Raw genomic sequence first — 23,383 nt, forward strand, 5'->3', positions numbered from 1 at the left:
TGTGAAGACTTTGAAATTACTCTTTCAGAGAGGCCCAAATAGTTAACAGAGCTGTCTGTTTGTACCTGTTGTCAGAGGGGGGCGATTTCTCAAGGAATGAAGGACAGAACAGAATCTGGCATTCCGTCTAAAGAAATTGCACTCCTTCATCCCAAATGCTTGTGTAGTAAACTGCCCTTGCAGGTCCTTTATGTGAAAACCAGAGAGAACCAAGTTACAGAACACAAATAGTGACTGAACTCTCATCTTATTGTCCATAGAAGCTTCTTCAGTAGCATGGTAAGGACACTCCAGCATAGTTGTATAGGGGGTATCCTTAAATCATGCTTTCTGGGAACTGAATATATTTGCTTTACTAGTGAAGAACCATTTGTGATTGCCAGTTGTAAACACTGAAGGTCCAATCAAGAACTGTATCTTTATAATTTCTTTCTAATATGTAATCTCTATTCCTAAATACCTGTGTTTGGTTAATGTTTCCCTAATGCTGTGAGTTGTATTTCACTCTTTGCAGGATATAATAATTGGATTTCAAACATGTAGTTTATTTTACAAAGTTTGAGGTTTGCAAAGGATTCTGGGTAACATAACCTGGTGAGAGCCACACAGTCACCCCATCCTGGATTTCCCAGGGTGTCTAGTTTTTAAAAATGTATTGGTTTGATAGGTTTTCCTGGGTATCGGCTGAGCTAGGGTTCAAAATCCACAGCTAGGCACATTGCAAAAAGTAGTTCCGTTTTCACTGGAAAAATGTGATGTGTCAATGTTCGGTGTTGAGCCGTTTCCCAGTGCCTGAACCTAAAGTGTATGCCAAATTGGCTGTACCCAATCAGAAATTGCTAACTTACCTGTAAGTTCCTAGTATATGGTATGCATGACACCCAAGGTATGTAAGTTAGAGGGTTTTCCCCAGGGCTTGGAACACTGGTTGTGCCACCCTGGAAGTCCCCAACTTACACATATTTGTATGGCATTGAGTAGATCTTTAACAAATATGAAATGGTACGATAACCCTTTGGATCTGTAGGGGGAAATAAAAAGGGCGAGAGAGACAATAACAGCACGTAAAATGACTTAGTTTGAAGGGGGTTTAGAGCCCAGCCACTGCTTACCACTAGTTGGCTTCATCATAACTCTCATTTGCCTGCTTCTCATTAGTCAGTGGACGCTGACTTCAGTTACTCTTCATGTGTTTCTCCATTCTGTGGAGCATAGACCAAATGCTGCTTCCTTTCTGTCTCAGTGTCCTTCCACTGGTCGCACAGTATCAGAGGTAGTCTTTTTTTATTGATTTTGAAGCAGTTCTATGACTCCGTCAACGCTGAGTGTGTGATAGCACTTTTTAAAACAACTTTTAACCATGTTGCACAGCAGCTGCACTGCTGTACAACATGTCCTAAATAACAATGACAACATAAAATAACAGTAAAACTATTTGGCTTTGTCAATTTTTTTTGCTATGTAATACAACAGCGCAGAAGCATAGTTAAAACAAATTAAACTCTATGACGAGGCTGCCGTTTACAGCGTTATCGTGCATTTTATTTTACTTTCAGCTAGACTGTAAAGCAACCACGCTGTTTTAAAGCATGGCTAAAGAATGCATTGGCAAAGCCAATAGATCTCGCATAGAGGAAGAACTGTTAGCTTTGCCAATGCTTTTTTCTGTGTAAAATAAACTTTTTTTTGTATGTTTTTGCTGGCCTACGAGGTGACCAGATCAGAAAAGAACATGAACTGAGATGTAAATGGTGTGCGATTTGAGATTCCTGTCTATAAAACGACTTAATGGCATGTTTTCAGCTGCCTGTGATATGTGGGAAGCCTGTTCCCTCAGAGTTAAAGGCCCTGCCTGGCGACGGCAAAAACAATTATATTTTAATAAGACAAGTCTTAAACGGATTAATTCTGGCACAATATACATTTTTGAAAAAGGAGTCGGGAAAAATAATAAACGCCCATTCAAAATCAATGTTGTGGACGCGGCGCCTACTGATGCAAACACCTCCTCTGCCAAGCATTTACTGAATTTCTGACGCCATCGACATATTTTTGTTATGAGACGTCACCTGCAGGCGCAGTCCGAGATCTTTGCCCTACACTAACCTGACAGTGGGATGCTGTAGGCGAAAACCTTTGCTTGTCAAATTAATTAAGGCAAATAGCTCTGGCGAACGAGAGAATGCGTCTGTGCACGCTTCACAAGGCTGGGAGAAGACAACATGTTTTTGGGTGTGCCCCTGTGGAATGGTTGCTACTCCAGAATTATTTCTCAGGCTTCGTTGAAGGGTCAGCCTGGGAGCGCATGGAACAGGCCCAAAGAAATGCCTGCCCGGGTTTTGCAGCTAAACGGAGATAAGGGCACTGAATCCCACAAGATAAACGGTGATTTTCTTCTAACAGGTAGCTCGTGCCAGTGGGAGAATGCGCCATACGTCGGGTCACGTCTAGGCACGTAAGCATGCGCGCTGTCACAGACCATGAAATGGTGTATACGAGGGGGTCAACTGAAATATTTGTTCTCGGATAATTCGGCTTAAGGTCATTCATTGCTACTCAGACAACATTAATCAGGGGTAAAAGATATGTGGAGGAAAAATGAAGGCACGATATGTAACTGCTGTCGGTGTGCATGAGGTAGTTGCATATTTAAAAGTATCGTGCTGTAATGGAAAGAAAAATGCTACACTTTCAGAGCTCTGAGGATGCAAGTGCAATTGATTACATTTTCACAACGGGGTGTAAGTACGTCAGTCATCCTGAACTAAGGGACCTGAATACGAGTGCGATGGTCTTACGACCGCCACACTCATGCTGGCGGTGGTCTGTCCGCTGCATTACGACTTTAAGGGCCATATGTATGAACACATTTCCCCATAGACACAGAATGGGCAAAACCCTTTGATACATCTGGCCCTAAAAGTCTTTGCGGCGGAGGACCACCGCCTGCGCCAGGGAACACTCATTCCCTGGTGGTGGGAGGGCTGCGCCGCAATGTAACATGCTGAGCGGGACTGGTGCAGTTCCGTTGAGCATATTACGAGTTCCTCCACTGCCAGCCATTTCATGGCGAGAGCTCCGCTATGAAAAGGCTGGCGGTGCAGGAACAAAGGGGGCACTACAGGGTCCCCATGCCCCCGCCATGGGGATCTATTCAGGGGGCACAACATGTGCTCCCCTGTCTGTATTGCCCCAAAGTTCCAGCTCGGCATGGACGTAACCGTCGATCCCGTGCTGGAACTTTTTTTGCCGTTCCCATTCCAGGGCCTGTTTTCTAGGCACCGCCATGGGAAAGGCAAAGGAACCGTCCTCCTTACAGAAGTTCCACTTGTAATAAGGCAGGCTGTCCTTGCCCAGCCTTGACGGCATCTGCTTGGTTCTCTCCCTAGGTTAGGGATGACCCCCAAATCATCACCTTTCTCACTGCTTGCTGTATTTTCATTTTCACTTTTGTGAGATGACTATATTATTAAAGGTATGTGAGGTTTCTGTTTTATTAATTGGCATCAAATGGAACAGTGTGGAGTGGAGGTCAAGGAGGAGTTTTTGTTCAACTTCGCAGAATTCCGTATAGTGGTACTCCGCCAACTACGCCCACCCTTATAAAGCACTGATTCCAACATGTTATCACCTGAGACTTCACTACTTCAGCACAAAGATTCTTTTTCACCTGACAATCCAGCAGTTCCATGATATCAACCATTTCTGAAAGTTAGGGTACTTGAAAATTCTGTGTTTAGTCACCAGACTCCAAAATAAATGGGTTTGCCAGGTGTCTCCTTTGAGCCTTCAACATCCTCACATACAGAGCACATTATGTCTTCAAATACAACATGATCGCAAGTGACCAGATCCAGCTAACACTCCGTAGAAAAAACAAAGTGAGTTCATATTTGTAGAATAAATTGTAAACTCTGCAACTATGTAAGCCAATAGTCAAGAAATACTCAAGACCTTGCTATGAAATTGAACATCCCTCACTAAAATACTTTGCTGATTTGGGTCCCTGTTTGGCATCCATCTCTCAGCATGTGTCCTGGGCTGTTTTGCTCTCTCTCACTAACTTAGAAAAATTAGGTATCCACGTATGGAACACTATCGATTTGTTAATGAAGAAAATCAAAGCATGGGAGTTTTCAATTTTCTATTTTACTTGGCAATCTTTTTCAGTGGCCACTTAGTTTTAATTGGTTAAAGGTGACCCATTAAGAGCAGTGTGATTTCTGGACGTACAGGCATCCATCAATGACAGATTTCATTTAGCAGAGTGAATCGATGAATGACTGCTGTGCAGAGGGAATCTTTAGGCGGTGGGAAATGTCTGCAAATTCCAGACAAGAAAAAAAGTTTATAAAAAACAGAAAGCCGCTTTACAGCAGTCGGTCAGCACCCACATTATTCCAGACCACTCTAAAGGAAGTAGCATAGCCAAGCAATACAAATTGCATATTAATTACATTTATTTTACATCATTTCGTTTTCCACCTATTTGCCTTTTGGAGGGAAAATGCGGCAAATCACATTAAGACAGGAACGTCTTTGGAAACATGTTTTAGGAAAAGCAATGAAAATTAAACTTTGCTCCCATGTATTTGTTCACATTGCTAGAATTAATTTTTCAATAATGGTAGTAAATAGCACACTACTCAATGCCAAATCTACATGTGTGATTCGTGCTGTGTTATATTGCCATGTGTAGAATTTATAAACAAAGTAACTTAAACAGGAGGTGGATACTAGGGGTTAAATCCATGTTCTGTGGTTCCATTTATATATACATAGAGTAAGATTACGGAATTTTATTTAACTCCAAATGGTTTCTTTGATCAAAAAAATATATATAGTTTACAAGGCCTACAATCTAAATGATATCCGGAAATCAGCAGCATTGAACAGAAAGATGAAAGTGGCAAACTATCATTCACACACAGAACAGGAAAAAAGAGGGAAGTAAAAAACTGAAGGTAAAACTAAACAGAGGGCAATAGACAAGCTAGGACAACTCCAGGCTATAAAAAACACAATCCAAGACATGAACTTCAAAACAACAGGAACACCCCATAATTTAGAATATAATTTAAGAAAACTGGACCAAATATCATCATCATCAATCAATCAATCAATCAATATTCTTTATTTGATTAAAAGACAAAAATCATAAAAGACAAACACAATATAAAACAAAACATAGAGATCAACATCAGCACAAGTTAACATTTCGATTGCTTTAGAACCCCAGAGAAGCAACGAGATAGACAATAACAGATTCTGGGTGTATTTAAAACTGTAGACACAATAATGCAGGTCAGACTTGAATAAAATTCATACGCTTTACAAGTGGGCGTATAAGTTTAAATCGCAAATGATTGTATTTCGGGAAAATCATGACAATGTGTAGAGTGTCATTAGCTGAGACATTATCACAATTACACAAGGGCATCATCGAGTCCTTAAAACAACCGTGATCAGAAGGCAATAGTCGCAGGAATAAATGAAGCCTAAAACATGTCAAAAGACGTTGCTGGTGGTGGGACAGGTTCCAAGTAAGATAGGGCTCCAGTCCACTAACAGTTTTCACCAATATCGCATGACGCACTGGATGTTTGTATAATGCTATGACCTCGCAGTCTGTTGCCATCTTGCCTCTAAACACATCAGTGACCCATCTATGATCGGGTTTAGCTATACTACTTGGATTGGTATAAAGTTCGGGTCTCCCTAAAGATTTCATGTTAGAGGAGAAGTAGGCCAGCCATGGGATCAAGGAAGAGTTATCCGTATTCATGCAATCTTTGGTGATCAGTCTGTTAGGACTAACTCATCCTTTGTCCAAACTTAGATCCAGAGCGTCAGTGACAGAGTCAACGTAGATCAATGATAAAGCCCAAACCCAGCTCTTTGTGCACAATTTTGAAGGATGTGCTTTGGGGAAACCCCAATAGCCCCCTGAAAATTTTGTTTCCAGCTGTTTGAATTGGGGAGACAGGCCCATAGCCTCAGATACCGCATCCATAGCTGGCTATTAGAATGCACTTAGCCTTGAAAATTTCCAAGACTGATTTTATGTGTTTGCGCCCAAGCTGACGGGAGAAATCTCCTATGCTAAAAGTAGCCCAGTTGAAAGCCGTCACGTTATTGGTTAAAAGCGAATGCCAGTTGAGGCCAGAGTCTAATTTTGAACACCCAAATAATGAAACTTAACAACCAGGCTAATATGGTGACCTTCTGCTGAAAATGTAATCCTTTTTGTTTTAGGTGGGCCAAACTTCACGTGTGATTTAAAAAAATTGATGAATAGATCTAGGCTGTTCATAAAATTAATAAAAAGATTTGGAAGTCTCTGTAAACCTTTGGTTGTCCGGGCGATTACAATAGTGTCATCTGCATCAAGCAGCGGCAGGGCCAGACTGGCCATAGCGGGCACCGGGCATTTCCTCGGTGGACCGCGTGGATGGGGGGCCGTTTTGACCAGTGGGGGCCATTTTTGTTACTGGGGTACCAGTTTTGCAGCAGTACTGCAAAATCGGCCCATGTAGCACAAGCACAGCAGCAGATACGGGCCCTGTCGGACGTAATTGCCAGGACTGATTTGTGTACCCAGTCTGGCCATTAGCAATGCAGGGATTGGGTGACCACTGGCTTTGGTAACATCCAAATAAGGGTTGCACAGTACTAGTTCTAGCTGATTGGTATAAATTAAAATGGTGCTAAAATACAGCTTTGGCGAACCCCACGCTTCAATTTAAATTGGTGTGTGCATTCACCGTTAGGCTCATATCTGACAGAAGCTGAGAGGTCCCTGTGCAAATTGGGCAAAAAATGGATTAATGCAGGCTCTATTCCCCGTTGGGCCATGATGGACCACAGCTTAAAGCGGTTAACTTAATCAAAAGCAGAACTAAGGTCCATGAAGGCCAGATGGATTGCACCCCCCTCTTGACATTGGTGTACTTACAGATCAGCAGATAGAGATTCAAGTTTTGCTCAATGGTACCCCGCCCTAGCCTCAATCCATATTGAAGGTCGGACAGAATGCTGTGCTCCTCAGCCCAGGTTGAGAAGCGATCTAACTCCGACTCAATGAGAGCTAGAGGCCTGAAACAAGCTGGGTCTGACCTAGTGCCCTTCTTAAAGATTGGCACCAAGTCGGTGGAAGGGGGCCTTTAATGGCTAAGTTTAGATGCAATGTTATTAAAGGGCCCACAAAGCAACAGAAGTCTTAAAGCGGTCCCCCAGCACTCCATCAGGCCATGGGGCATTATTAGAGGGAAGGAAGGAGATAACTGTGATGTCCTCAGCCTGTTGGAAAACAATTGTTTGACCATCTATGTTGCCCTGCATCTAAATAGCCTCTTCCTTGTGAAGAGATGGAAGGATTATAGATGGCATTGAAGTACTTGACCCAAGCCTGTGGTGTAATAGTAGTTGCCTGGTTGGGGAGTTGGTCACTATTAAAGAGGGGACAATTTACCACTCTCCAAAAGGCGCCACCATTTCACTTCATACTGGGAGTCAGGAGGTTCTCCCAGGCCTCTTTTTTCAGCTGGATCTTAAGCTCCTTACAAGTCAAGCTGTAGATTTCCCTGGCAATTTTGATCTTATCCTGACACAGAGGTGTTTCGTACAGGAGTTTCATCAAATCCTTATGTGCTTTAGAGCACTTTTTATTAAACCATCTGGGGTCATGGAAGGAGAATCTACTTGGCAAAGAATGGATTTAATGACCTTACCAATATTTTTTAAAAAACAGCGTGATACTTTGCGCCAAGGCCTCCTCTGAAAGACATATATGAAAATTGTCTTGTCCCTCAGTAACCAGGTTATAAACGAAACCCCAGGGGACAATAACCCACTGCACCCCCGTCCCTGGTCAATGGGGAAGATTGGCTCCTTGAAAAGGGGTGCTATATCAAAGATCTTTTTGTCCCAGAAAAAGGTAGCCGACAAGGGTTATGGTCACTTAAATTATGCCACAATACTTTTAAATCTACAAGGGTTAAGAACAAACAGAAAGAAACAAAAATGTAATCTATTGTAGTGCTATGACCTCCCCCTTGAACATATCCTCTCGACTATCCCTTCTTGCCTGGAATCCATTAAATAGATCAAATTGTACTCAGCAATTAGGCAGTTAACAGAAACACTTTGATGTGTAAGCTTGATGTGCACCTGGTCAGTGAGTGGATTCTCATACTCTGGGCCATCCTTTTCTTGACAAGAATAACATGGCTGCAAGTTAAAATACCAAACTAACATGATCACAGTAAATGGGGGTTCCAAATGATAAAACTCATCTACTAAAACTTTAAGACTTGTAACGGCATCTGGTTCCTTCCTAGATATGGCTGCATTATAAAAGTTAATGACAAGCAGTCTGCACTTATTTCTGAAAGTCAGAAGAGTGAACTGGACCAAATACGCATTGAGCTTCCCCAGAACAGCGGTATGACTGTACATGAATTTTAATTTAAAGGCCCTAACCAAACAAGAACATCAATGGTCTTTAAAGAGAACAATAACACCAAAGTATCCGCAATTTTCAACCTAACGAAGAGGACTGAGGCGTATTTCAGAAAGAAGTTGGATGTATTTGGAAAAGGTGCATGTTCAAATTTGCAAAAGGCAAGAGAAGTGAGCAAGCCCTCAATGTTTTCTGCAGTTGCTTTCACAAATGTTTGGGGTCATGAATGCTTGCTACAAAAACTTCGTTTTTAGGTTTCGACTGGCGTCCACTGAGCAGCAGTGTTTGCGCAGGCGAAATCTTATGTTTACCAGTACGGGGCTTTGTCCCGCCTCTCTCTTCCATTGGCTAGTTCCATAAATGGAGGCTAGCCATTGGAAGATAGATCTGTCCGTAATTGTCGGACCAGATTCGTCGGCTTTCCGGTGATTTTTTCCCTCTCCGCCCCTTTAACAACGTCATTGCGGCGGTGGGCGGTGGTTTATTTATTTATTTTTTTTAGGTTTGTTTTGATCATTTCTCCGAAGATGGTGGCCGGGCAGTAGCCTTCATGGCGTGGTCCGCTTTAACACCCGACACAATTGCCAATTTAAAGACCCCAGGAAGGCGATACCCCTTGGTTCGGGCCCTGAGAAATCCACCCCGCAGCTGTTTAGAGGAATCACTGCGGGGCGTAGAACTGCTGGTACATCGCGCCCTGTGACCGTACCATCACCCGCATCGCCTGCAGCAGCTCCCCCTCATGGGTTGAAGCGTACGGTATGGGTTCACCTGCCACCTTCACAACCTATCGTTAAATACGCGGCATCTACAGCGCCTCGATCCATAGCTGCCGCCCAAGGAAACACCACGACGTGAAAAGGCTGACCCCGCATCTGCTCGCCTCGAGATCACACAACCTATTGTTAACTACGCGGCATCTACAGCGCCTCGAGCCATAGCTGCCGCCCAAGGAAACACCACGTCGTGAAAAGGCTGACCCCGCATCTGCTCGCCTCGAGATCACCAAGACAACAAAAGAAGGTATTGTGCGCTTGCCTGGAGCTCCGTACTGTGCGCCTTGAACTGCCCGCATTTCCCTGGCTCCGGTGTACGCCTTGTACTCGGCCCGTAAACAAACCGCCCTCGCAGCGTACAAGAGAGCCGTACGCCTCCCCAGCTGTCACCAAGATTCAGGCTGTGCGCGTCGTATTGCAGCCCCCACCCTGAAGCGTGCGCTGAGGACTGTGCGCTTGTAAGGCCGGTACGGTTCGCCTGGTTCGGAACGACCTGTACGTCTCTTTCCCATTAACTGTACTGTATGCCGCTCATGCGAGATGCGTGAGGTTTTGGGGGGCACTCAGATTAAAGTGGAACGAAGCGCACAGGAGCATTGGTAGGCACGGTACCTTATCAAAACTGGGCAGAAGGCCCCAAGCATTGCATGTTAAAGAACTGTGGCAACTTGAAAGTCTACCCTGCATTTAACAAGTAACTGGAACCATTTTTAAATGTGCAAAGACTGTATTTACAAGCCTGCTTAAAATATATATAAAGGAGATATATTTTTACACAACATACAGTCTAGTGTCATTGTGTGGTGGGTTGGTGGTTGTTGTGTGTGATACTGCAAATGTTTAACCATATGTGTTCCAGAGATTAGCCTAGACTGCTTTCGCCACACTACCTAGAGGGTAAGCAGGGGTTATTTCTGTGAGTAATCCTTTGCCCTGACTTAGAGGAGAGAGTCCCTGCTTGTCGCCAGTGCTGCACTGCGCCAACCAGAGACCCATAAGTGTTCCATAATAAAGCTACCAAAGTCTTACAATTACCCCCGTCCCTTATCCAACAGGCAAGGGTTATTATGGCTAAGTAGTAAAAACTGTATGCAGTCCGTGACACACAAAGTAAGTGTCGACTCTCTAGGCACAACCAATAGAAACGAACAAGACGTTTTGAAAAAATGATTCAGTAGATACAGTTCAATCAGTGATATCCTTGATTATCACGGTCATTTATTCCATGTTATTCTTCACATGTTTTCAAAGTTCATTGCATCATGATTAGTTTAATCCAAGTATCATTCCCAGATACAATGTATTCAATGAATCTTTAAACCGATAGTATCACCTAATGCATTTCGAACAAAGTCCTTCATCAGGGGCAGTCTGCAAATGATACAAATATAATCCTTGTAAGAAATGCCAAAAGTGTCTACTTAATAAATTCAATAGCTCCAAACTCAACATTCATGACAAAATGGAAAAGCAAAAGTGTGTCAGGATAAAGTAAACAAAATGGGTGAGTGAATCAAAAGCAAGACGGTGCCGTTATGTAAGTTTGAGCAACTGAACTCAAACAATAGCTGTGAGCGTGTGAGTTCGTGAGCAGTCAATGTAAAGAAAAACCCAGGTACCGAGAGGTAATGCACTTAGACATATTACATCAGCAACATTGTTACAAACTAGATAGCCACAGTGAATTTAATGAGATATGGTGAGGTAAGTGACGGAAATGAAGCGCCAGCATTAAAAGAAAAACGTACTAAAGATTCAGCATGGAGAGACCCCATAACATCGTGTGTACTTCGCTACGAGTAAGTGTTTGCCAGTATCTCGTGTAAGTTAAGAATCAATAAAACGTGCACATAGAAAGAGGACAGAATGAATGGCAGCCATATTAGAGTGGTGTATTACACACGGAACGTGAACACAGTGATTAAAAGTAAAAAGAATACGATGCATATAGTAACCTTCAATATTGCAAACTTGAAAATGAAATCAAACCTATTATACATTGGAACATCGACATGAAGGTGAAACAAATGTGAAAGTGAAAACGATAAACTAAGATGAATAAATGAAAAACTGTTCATTTATAAATAACAAGAAAATTCCATCCGGTCATTTAACCCAAAAGGCTTGGCAGATTGCAAAAATGTAATCCAATGATTCTCACGTTGCAAGAGAAAGTTATTATTGTCTCTGCCCTCACGCTTATCCACCACTTCAACAGCAGCAAATCTGAGTTGACTTATGTTATGTCTATTGTCCTTGAAGTGTATTGCCACATTAGATTTTGTGCTTTCAGTATGAATGTTGCTTTTGTGCTCATTAATTCTCGTTTTCAATTTACGAGAGGTTTTGCCGGTATAAATCAAACCACATGGGCATTTGATGATGTAGATTGCATTTTCCGTATCACAAGTAGCATTGAACCTTAAGTTTATGTTGGTGCCTTTCATTGGATGTTTTATAATGGGTCCCTTGATTAAATTGTTGCAATTTTTGCAATTAAGACATGGTTGGTTACCCTTGTAGACAGTAGAAGTAGTTTGTTTAGGTCTGGTGATAATTTCTTTCAAATTGTTTCCCCTTGTATAGGCAAAAAGTGGTTGTCCATGAAAGATCTGTTTGAAATCTGATTCTGTGCTTATGATAGACCAATGTCTCAATATGGACGCTTTGTAAGCTTTAGAAACTACTGAATACTTCGAAACGACCACTGGTCTTTTCATGGTGTCCTTGTGTACAGGATGTAATGCCTCATTACGGTTCAATTTGTCACAACGTTCCTTTGCATTTTGCAAAATCAAGTTTGGATAACCCCTTTCCTCAAAACGGTTGATCATGTTGGCAGGTTGTTCCTCAAATTTGTCTGGCTCTGATACGATTCGTTTAACACGTAGGAGCTGAGAGTATGGCAAATGGTTCTTCAAGGCCGTCTGATGAAAGGACCTGTAGTGTAGGGTATTGTTCTTATCTGTCAATTTCCTGAATAAATTGGTTTCAAGATGATTACTGGTACGACTGATTTTATCATCCAAGAAAGTAATGGATTCCTGACTGAACTCATACGTGAATTGAATCCGGTCATTGATGAGGTTCAATTGTGTTAAAGCTGTCTGTAAAGAATCTTGGTCTCCCTGCCATAAAACAAAGATATCATCAATATATCTTAAGAAAATCATGGCATGTGTTTCCCAAGAGTTGTGGTTCAAGATATGATTTTCCTCAAAGTACTTAATAAATGCATTGGCATAGACCGGTGCGGCACAGTTGCCCATAGAAGTACCGGACAACTGTATGTAACATTGATCTTCCCATGAAAAGTAACTCTGGTACAACGTGAAGTGCATCAATTGCATGATGAAGATTTGAAATTGCAAGTCTAGGTCAGAGTGTAGCAGAATGTTCTCAATTGCTTCCATACCAGGATCAGGTGGTATGCTGATGTACAGAGATTTAACATCTATAGAACACAGCCAGATCGAGTCTTGTTCTGTAAAGGAGATATCACTTATTTTATGTAAAAAGTCTGTAGTGTCTTTAACATAAGTGCGTGATGATTGAATTAAAGGTTGCAGATATCTGTCAATGAACTTGCCTGTAGCTTCATGAATGCTCTCTCTTGTGGAGACAATGGGTCTGAAGGGAGGTTGTGTCAAACTCTTGTGTATTTTAGGCAGCATGTATATGCTGGGTGTTCTGGGATTGTTTGGAGTCAAAAATTTCACAGTTTTCTGATTGATGGTTCCTTTGTCAAGAGCTGCTGATAAAATATTCAATAGCACTTCTGTAAATTGACCAGTGGGATTGTACTGTATGACGCTGTATGTGTTGGTGTCAGAAAGATGTTCTTTGACTTGCGAACGATAGAAATCTGTATCCATAAGAACTAGGGCTCCCCCTTTATCTGCAGACTGGTAGGTAATTTCAACCTTTTTTGCTAGATTGTTGAGAATGGTGTATTCCTTGTTAGTCATATTAGTGTATTTTGTGTTTCGCTTGTAGTTGAAACCTGCAATATCATTTGCTACCAAGTTTTCGAAAATGTCAAAAGACTTGTGGCTAACGGGTGCCATGAAGGTACTCCTGGTACGTAAGCCTTTGAGTTGGTCAGTTTGACAGTCACTGGTGTCAGGCATGATATTTTCAAAGAAATGTCCTAGACGTAGATTACGCATAAATTTGAACAAACTTATCTCCAACTCTAACTCGTTGGTGTGACTGGTGGGAACAAATGAAGTGCCCTTTTGTAGCACCGACTCTTCTTGTTTTGTAAGAGTATAGGATGAAATGTTGATTACTAGGTTACTTTCTTCTTTGGTTTCTCCGTTCCCTTTTTGAGTGTAGAACTCCTGGTGTCGTGTTCTGTCTCCCTCTCGTGGTCGTTTCGAAGTATTCAGTAGTTTCTAAAGCTTACAAAGCGTCCATATTGAGACATTGGTCTATCATAAGCACAGAATCAGATTTCAAACAGATCTTTCATGGACAACCACTTTTTGCCTATACAAGGGGAAACAATTTGAAAGAAATTATCACCAGACCTAAACAAACTACTTCTACTGTCTACAAGGGTGACCAACCATGTCTTAATTGCAAAAATTGCAACAATTTAATCAAGGGACCCATTATAAAACATCCAATGAAAGGCACCAACATAAACTTAAGGTTCAATGCTACTTGTGATACGGAAAATGCAATCTACATCATCAAATGCCCATGTGGTTTGATTTATACCGGCAAAACCTCTCGTAAATTGAAAACGAGAATTAATGAGCACAAAAGCAACATTCGGACTGAAAGCACAAAATCTAATGTGACAATACACTTCAAGGACAATAGACATAACATAAGTCAACTCAGATTTGCTGCTGTTGAAGTGGTGGATAAGCGTGAGGGCAGAGACAATAATAACTTTCTCTTGCAACGTGAGAATCATTGGATTACATTTTTGCAATCTGCCAAGCCTTTTGGGTTAAATGACCAGATGGAATGTTCTTGTTATTTATAAATGAACAGTTTTTCATTTATTCATCTTAGTTTATCGTTTTCACTTTCACATTTGTTTCACCTTCATGTCGACGTTCCAATGTATAATAGGTTTGATTTCATTTTCAAGTTTGCAATTTGGAAGGTTACTATATGCATCGTATTCTTTTTACTTTTAATCACTGTGTTCACGTTCCGTGTGTAATACACCACTCTAATATGGCCGCCATTCATTCTGTCCTCTTTCTATGTGCACGTTTTATTGATTCTTAACTTACACGCGATACTGGCAAACACTTACATGTAGCGAAGTACGCACGATGTTATGGGGTCTCTCCATGCTGAATCTTTAGTAAGTTTTTCTTTAAATGCTGGTGCTTCGTTTCCGTCACTTGTCTCACCATATCTCATTAAATTCACCCTGGCTATCTAGTTTGTAACAATGTTGCTGATGTAATATCTCTAAGCGCTTTACCTCTGGGTACCTGGGTTTTTCTTTACATTGACTGCTCACGAACTCACACGCTCACAACAATTGTTTGAGTTCAGTTGCTCAAACTTACATAACGGCACCGTCTTGCTTTTGATTCACTCACCCATTTCGTTTACTTTATCCTGACACCCTTTTGCTTTTCCATTTTGTCATGAATATTGAGTTTGGAGCTATTGAATTTGTTAAGTCGACACTTTTGGCATTTCTTACAAGGATTATATTTGTATCATTTGCAGACTGCCCCAGATGAAGGACTTTGTCCAAAATGCATTGGGTGATACTATCGGTTTAAAGATTAATTGAATACATTGTATCTGGGAATGATACTTGGATTAAACTAATCATGATGCAATGAACTTTGAAAACATGTGAAGAATAACATGGAATAAATGACCGTGATAATCAAGGATATCACTGATTGAACTGTATCTACTGAATCATTTTTTTCAAAACGTCTTGTTCGTTTCTATTGGTTGGCCTAGAGAGTCGACACTTGCTTTGGGTTTCGCGGACTGCATACTGATTACCATACCTTTCTACAGGGAGTGATATCTCTAGTGCACGCCACAAATCATACAATTTGATTATCAGCGGTGTGCGCAATCCAAAAACCTTTTTAAGTAGTAAAAACCTATTTCAAGCATGAAGCCCCGAAATGTTGTTTTGAATGCCAAATTTGACATATCCAAAGCAAGACCTTGAATTGTGTGTATTTTAAAAAGTGGGCTAATGCAACTTTTTGAGAAATCCAGAGTCTTCATATTGACTGTTGTGTATGACAACATGATTATTTATATTAACAATTATCTGGAGGGGTTGGGTGATTTCGTCCGGTTATATATTTCAAAGTATGGTATCACTTATCCCACTTCTGCCAAATTCATTGCTAATTTAGGTAGTCTACCTTGCTCAGGGAGAAGTAGAATTCAATTGACAGATTGTGCAGGAAAATATTTTTTTAAAGAAGCACATGATGGCCTGAAAGAGAATTAAAACGTGATGGAGAGAATTTTGTCTTATTTCCAAATGTTGTTATTAGCTTTACAAGAGGCACCAATCAAGGACATAAGATACTATGAAATTACATCATAGCCCTAAATTGTGCATAAATGACTGAGGGAACCGCTTTGCAGTTATTGTGTAGAACATACATAATTGTTGTTATATCTAAAAAAAAATGACAGTAAAAGGGAATGAGTGCTTACGAAACATAAACATATTCAAACAACACTTTAATAGTCTCTGACCCCATTGGGAAGCAGAAGGGTGAAATCGTAGACATAAAATGTGACACCAGTTTCCAAAACTATATCACTGAAAGGTATGACAGCAATGTGGAAAGAGAAGATTTCTTAAATAAGTTTGGTTCAGAGATGCTTAAAAGGCTGTTTCGTCCTGTGTAAGCTACAAGGTTTTCTGAACAAGCATTACCTGTTGCTTCACTGACAACAGGACGGGCTCAAGCATTTCAGGATTTTTATAACTGTCTCCTCCTTGCTATAGGCACGCTCACTTCTGGAAACACCAGCAAACATTTTGGCTACCAGTCTCACAATCTCCTTGCTCGGGGATTCCTCATGTAAAGCAGTCAAACTGGGTGCCAAAGTCCATATCATCACTCTCATCACTCTCTGTGCTCCTCATTTACATTCAGAATGCTGTACACAGTCTTCGTCATTAGGATTCACATTTGAGGAAGGGAAAGCCTCCACCTGTTTAATTAACACCCCAGGTCTGCAAACAGCAAGCAAACCTGTCAATTTCAGATTAAATGCCTCTTCATTTTCCAGGCCTCCAAGCCTGTCCTCCAGCTGAATTAATATTACTAGAGCACTCTGCTGAAATTCAACAGGTTTGCTGTTGACATCCCTTTGTTGAGTGTGAAAGTCCTCCATAACAAACGATCTTGCTCCGCTTTCTGCAGTGCCTCTTTAGTAATGAGAATACTTGATGATATGAATTTGAGTGCAATTCCATAGCATTAATCTTGAATTAAAAATGATCAAATTTTTTGCAGTCTATCAATGGATGTTGTGATAGTCGTTTTCCCTATAAATAAGTCTACCAAAAAGTCACATTGCCTTAGGTCGCTCGACATCTTCACCTCTGGAGATTGTGGAAGAGACACAAGGGGGCGCTGTGCTTGCTTCCCAGCCCCATGGCTGTGCTTGCTTCCCTGACCCCTGGCTGTGCTTGCTTCCCTGCCCCCTGGCTGTGCTTGCTTCCCTGCCCCCTGGCTGTGCTTGCTTCCCTGCCCCCTGGCTGTGCTTGCTTCCCTGCCCCCTGGCTGTGCTTGCTTCCCTGCCCCCTGGGTGTGCTTGCTTCCCTGCCCCTTCGCTGTGCTTGCTTCCCTGCCCCCTCCCCCTGGCTGTGCTTGCTTCCCTGCCCCCTCGCTGTGCTTGAACTCCTAGGTGTGTGTGTGTGGCTCTGGATGTGTGGGTGTGTGTGGCTCTGGGTGTGTGGGTGTGTGTGGCTCTGGGTGTGTGGTTGTGTGTGGCTCTGGTTGTGTATGGCTCTGGGTGTGTGGGTGTGTGTGGCTCTGGGTGTGTGGGTGTGTGTGGCTCTAGGTGTGTGTGTGTGCGTGTGTGTGTGTGTGTGTGTGTGTGTGTGGCTCTGGGTGTGTGGGTGTGTGTGTGTGGCTGTGGGTGGGTGTGTGGCTCTGGGTGCGCGGGTGGCTCTGGGTGTGTGTGTGTGTGGCTTTATTTATCTGTTTTCAAAACCAACACATAAATAAAAATGTTGTCATTTACAATGCCAATAGCTCTAACTTTTGCAAAGGCGAAACCGTTGCATTGTAAATGCTTGTTCTGTGCTTGCTGGCTGTGCAGACGGAATCAAGATTTGCTTTAATTTTTAATGTGTTCTCCAAGAATTTGTGCTTTAACAGCACGGTGCAACAACTTTTGATGATGAAAAGAAACAGGAAGAAAGTGGTAAGTACAGACAGAAAGTGTGGAATTGAAAAACGTGTGGAAGAAATGTGGAAGAAGTGTGGAAGGAAGAAGAAAGGAAAGGATTGTTTTGTGAGTTCCTCTTCGGAGTCACCTAAAATAAATTTTACTTAAAGGCTAATTCGTCAAAGAATAGTAACATGCACTATTAACCCCGTTACCAAAGTTCTTAATAGGAGGACAACTCTTCAGCACCAACACCTTCCCGCTGCAAACTTGTAAGGACAGTCAGACTAACTTGTTGCCTTAGAGGTATAGTCAAAGTGACAGGTATGTTAATTTTCCGGCCACTGTCTTGGTACGAGGTAGCAGGCCATTAGAAAGTGAAGAGATCTTGCTAAGGATAAGAGTAGGTGAAATGCTAAAAGAAGAACGCAAGAGTTGTAGGATTGCAAAACAGGTGTAACCTAAAATTATGGCCCGTGGTCCAAAGCTATAGCTCTAAGTCCAAAATTTGGGGAGTGGTCTCTAAAGCATCATTTAGCCTGGTACCTCGTAGAATTTTAAATGCCATGAGGTTTTGTGTTTTGTAAGGGGCATGGTTGGTGAGGGTTGTGGAACATTTCAAGGTGAACAGTGAGTTAGGGGTCACAAATGATGTTTCTTTACCGTTTATATTTCCTGGTTAGGTGGGTGGGTGTTCCTGTCATTTCTTGGAATTCTAACAAAGGTCAAAGTATCCCCAATATGTCTCAACTATCAACGACGATTCAAAAAGAATGAATAAATAACAATCCACTAAGGACCTCATGTCAAATAGCCTGGCATAATCGTTGTTATTTCCCCACTGTAAGAAGAATTACTGTTACAGGTGGTCCCAATAGTTCTGGGTGCAGGAAAAAATTGTCATGACCTGTTTTTTGGGAATAACATGTGGGAATCAGTACTTCCATGCTGATACTTCCGTGCTGATTCCCACTTCCTTTTCCCAGGTATTACACACAAATATTTCAAACTCAACAAGTTGATGGGCGGAGTAATGATACTTTTCAACCACTCACCCCAATCAAGAAGTTTGGGTTAAATCCATCGCTCTTTTACGTACTTTGCTTTCCAGTTTTGACCCCGCCATATGCAAATCAGTCTTGACCCTGCTCCTCATGGGAAGAGTCCAGCCCAAACTTCCAGGCCAGGCCCTCCCTGGAACGAAAGTAAGCATCCTGGGGTTGGTTTTGGGGTATCACCCCTCATCAGCCATTCTAGCTTGAATCCAGTGGCACAGCGAGCAAGGGACCCATCTCTGGGCATACCCTTGGGCACGTAGGGCGAACATAGCAAGCACAACAAGATGATGGCTGGGGTGCTGAAACTTTTCAACCACTCACTCCCAGTCAAGAGATCTGGGTTCAATCCATCGTTCTTTTGCTCACTATGCCACCCCAGTTTCGACCCAGCCACATGCAAATCAGTCTTGACCCTGCTCATTATAGAAGCAGTCCAGCCCAAATTGCCAATTCCTGATCCTCCCTGGAACAGAAACAAGTATCCTGGGACCGGATTCGGGGTACAGCCATGCTCGCTTGAATCCAGTGGCACAGCGAGCAAGAGCCCCACGTCTGGGCATACCCTTGGTTGCTTAGGGAGAAAATTACAAATACAACAACATTGTTCTTTTGCACACTATGCCAACCCAGTTTGGACCCAGCCATATGCAAGTCAGTCTTAACCTTGCGCCTCATTAGACTAGTCCAGGCCGAACTGCCAGGCCACATCCTCCCTGGACTGGAAACAAGCATCCTAGAACCGTTTTTAGGGTATTATCCCTCATCAGCCAAGCTAGCTTGAATACAGTGGCACAGCGAGCAAGGGACCCACGTCTGGGCACACCCTTGGTCACTTAGGGCAAATATAGCAAACAAAACAAGATGATGGACGGAGTGATGAAACTTTTCAACCACTCACCCCCAGTCCAGTGATCTGGTTTGAATACAACCTTCTTTTGCTCACTATGCCACCTCAGTTTGGACCCGGCCATATGCAAATAAGTGTTGCCCGTGCTTTTCGTGGAAACAGTCCAGTCCAAACTGCTAGGTCATGTCCTGCCTGGACCAAAAACAAGCATCCTGGGACTGTTTTTTTTGAGTGTCACACCTCATACTACATAACCCTAGGACTTTTAGTTCTCCAGTATTAGGGGTGTCTTTCATAGATTCACATGCCTGAATCATTCCGCGTCGTCGGAGTGGGAGTCCCACGGTACATAAAAAAGCAATAATATGCCATAATAACATAGGAAAAACAAGCATTTGCAATGCAATAGGTCTCGCATTAGGACAGTTTGAGCTATTGGTATTGTAAATGACAATTTTTTTATTTATGTGCTGGTTTTGAAAATAGCTAAATTAATAGTTTTGTCATTTACAATGCCAATAGTTTTAACTTTCGAAAATGTGACATCTATAGCATTTGTAATGCAATATGTGTTGTATTTACATGACTTAAATGTATTGATATTACAAATAACAATGGCTTTTATTTTTTTTAATAATTAATACTATAATTAATAATTAATAATAAACTATAAAAACAACGTAACGTGTTATCATTTTATTTATCCTGTGCTGGCAGTGGGGCTATGCTCGTCCGCCATTACAGAGGAGCCGTCCCTGCATGATGTACCTCATTTTCCCCTTATAACCAAACCACACATATGCAGCCCCCACGCTTGCATGACACCCCACACAGACGCTAGCCTCACACTCTCACCGCATACACACACGCACATCGCCCATGCTCGCATGCTACATACACATTTATGTTGGAGCCGATGCTGGGGGGCTTAGGTGGGGGCTGGCAGTGAGTGCAGATGCTCTGGCTGGCAGGTAGCGGTGGCTTGTGTGTTTTGTGCTCTCTCTGGCGAGCGGAGCAGTTTGGCTGCCGAGCAAGCCGGGGCCGTGGGAGATGATTGGCAGTCGAACACAGCTCATTATACAGGCAGCTGAAGATGGGAAATGCATTTGCTGATGCCAGTTCAAATTGCCCCATTTCATACCCCCCAACACCCCCACCCCGAGGCCCAGCAGTGTGATCCGCCAGTATGAAATATTCACGTTTTTATCACCTTTGCCCACAGGAACGCTGTCATTTCCACCAACTGCTCAGAAATGTTCTGCCTGAATGTATCCATACAGTGGCTGTGTTTGCATCTCTGTATGTTGTGATATTATGCCGCCTGCTGGCGCATATATTTTGTTTCTAATCAGGTGGAAGCCGAGCACTGGTGAGCGCAGCTCTCACAAGAGCTGCCATACTAGAGCCCCAGTGCTGTACAGCACCGTGGTGGATCGATTCTCTCTGCTCTTACCTTTTTGTCCTAATGTGTGACTTTCTAATGCGTAGAGCTTACCATGATGTAAAGCGCCTCACAACGTTGTGCCGTGCCCCGAGAATGCCCCCCCTCATTTGCCGAGAGAACAATCACCGCCGCAGCCCGGAGGAAAACACCGGAAGCAGATGTCCAGCCCGCCGCCTGGTTGTGGGCGCGGCCGGGAAGAGGTGTGTCCGCTCCCACTGCCTTGCGGAAGCTTTGCCTGTTGTCCTCCGGTCTCCCGAGTCGTGAGGGAGACCGGAGATGCCGTGCCAGCCATGGCGGGGGGCCCCCGTGCAGAAGAGGGAGCCCCCGCTGGAGAAGGAGAGACTGGGCCGCCGCCGAGCGCCAGCCGACCCGGTGAGTCCCGAATAGAGAGGAGGGGCGTCGGGGCACATTGCCGGTGCCCGCCCCTCCCCTCCAGGCCGAGACTTTTTGTGCCATGAGGCCCGTGAGGCCTCAACGAAGATCGAGTCCCTCGAGCGGGACTCCGCCCATGCCCTGTAGCCGCGGCCCGAGAGGCCCGGGAGGCCCCCAACAAAATTGAGTCCCCCGCGAGGGACTCCGCCCATGCCCTGCTGTTGCCCTGAGCCCCGAGAGGCTCCAACCGCATCCGAGTCCCCCCGAGAGGGACTCCGCCCATGCCCTGCTGTTGCCCTGAGCCCCGAGAGGCTCCAACCGCGTCCGAGTCCCCCCGAGAGGGACTCCGCCCATGCACTGCTGTTGCCCTGAGCCCGAGAGGCTCCAACCAAAAACCGAGTCCCCCGAGAGGGACTCCGCCCATGTCCTGCTGCTGCCCTGGGCCCCGAGGCTCCAGAAGCGGAGGGAAAGACACTAACGCGGCATGAATGCGAGGCACTGCAGCCACTTTCACTTTTATTCATTGAAGAGCGCGCACCAGGCAGGGGATGTGTACGGTGCCGGCTGGGCGTGCGCGCCCACGAGGTCCAATCTCCGGCAGGAGAAGCTCGTGACAGTCTGCTGTCCACATATCCCCAAAAGTGACTACATAAGTTGTCTCGCCCTAGACAGCAAAAGCTTCGCTTTTGCTTTCGTCTAGGCGAGACCTAACCAGTAATTCCCAACCAGGAAATAAAGTAGCCCAAGCTACAGGAGAAAAAACTTCCACACTCATAACTATCCTAGTCCTTTTGTATAGACCAACTGTGGCCAATCAGGCGACAGCACCCACCGGAAGGTTCTCCCCAGAGGCTCAGGCTCTCAGATTTTCTACCGCACGTCGTGTGAAGGGAGTTTCCCTGAGCTCTGCTCAGTACTTCTCTATTTTCCTTCTGGAATCTAGTTTTTGAAGATGTCTTCTTCCAAGAAATCTCTATTCAGGCCTTGTGACTCTTGTGGTAAACTCCAGCTGTTTAAAGAAGATCCCCACAAGAAGTGCATCTACTGCCTGTATCCTGAACATCAAGTGAAGGACTGCAAGATTTGTAGGACCTTCCCTCAGAAAACCCTCAGGGACAGAGAGGGCTGCCTGCTTTTGTGGCTACAAAAGCTCAAGGATACAGACTATCCTGCTTCTGAGGTAGGCAGTATTGCCTCTGGGTCTACTTCAGCCTCTAGGAAGAGAGCTGCTGATGAGGTTTTAACTTCTCCTGGGGCTAAGGTTGTGAGGAAGCAACAACCTACTAAGGGGTCTGAGAGGCCTTCCACATCTAAGGCTACTCCCCCTGTTAAGGAGAAAAGTGGTTCATCTACGCCCCGAGAAAATCCACAAAGAAGTTACCACAAACATCTTCTGGACTTTACATCAGAAACAGACCCTGTCGTCGACGATGCTGTCGTCGACTCCTTCGTCGACGAAGATCTCCGTCGACGCTACGACTACGTCTACGGTAACTTTTTCCTCTCATAAGCCTGAGATGATTATGTCGACAACGTCTTCATCGCAGACGATGGTCTATGTTACTGTTAGACCTATCTCGTCGACGGCAGAGTCTTCATCTTCTGCCGTCGTCAGCGCCTTGTCGACAGCTAAACTAAAGAAGATCCCGTCGACGACACCGTCGACGACATCATCGTCGACGCTTGTTCTTCCGTCGATGAAGAAACCATCGTCGACGAGCTCGTCGACAACTACCACACCGTCGACGAAGACACCATCGTCGACGAAGACACCATCGTCGACTAAGACGTCGACGAAGATACCATCGTCGACGAAGCCAACATTGTCAACAGGGCCAAGATCGTCGACGAAGACAACATCGTCGACAACAATAACTGTATGGTCGACGACGACCTCATCGTCGTCTACCGCCAAACCCAGATCGACGAGCCCTTTGGTGGAACCCCCGTCGACGCCACAGCTATCTTCTTGTACCACTTAAGTGTGGTAGCCGTCTACGGCTTTTCTGTCGACGCCAAAGCCGTCTTTACTTCAGAGATGCGGTTCAATCTTGGTAT

The sequence above is a fragment of the Lissotriton vulgaris genome, chromosome 3_1, assembly GCF_964263255.1.
Source record: "Lissotriton vulgaris chromosome 3_1, aLisVul1.2, whole genome shotgun sequence".
Lineage (NCBI taxonomy): Eukaryota > Metazoa > Chordata > Amphibia > Caudata > Salamandridae > Lissotriton > Lissotriton vulgaris.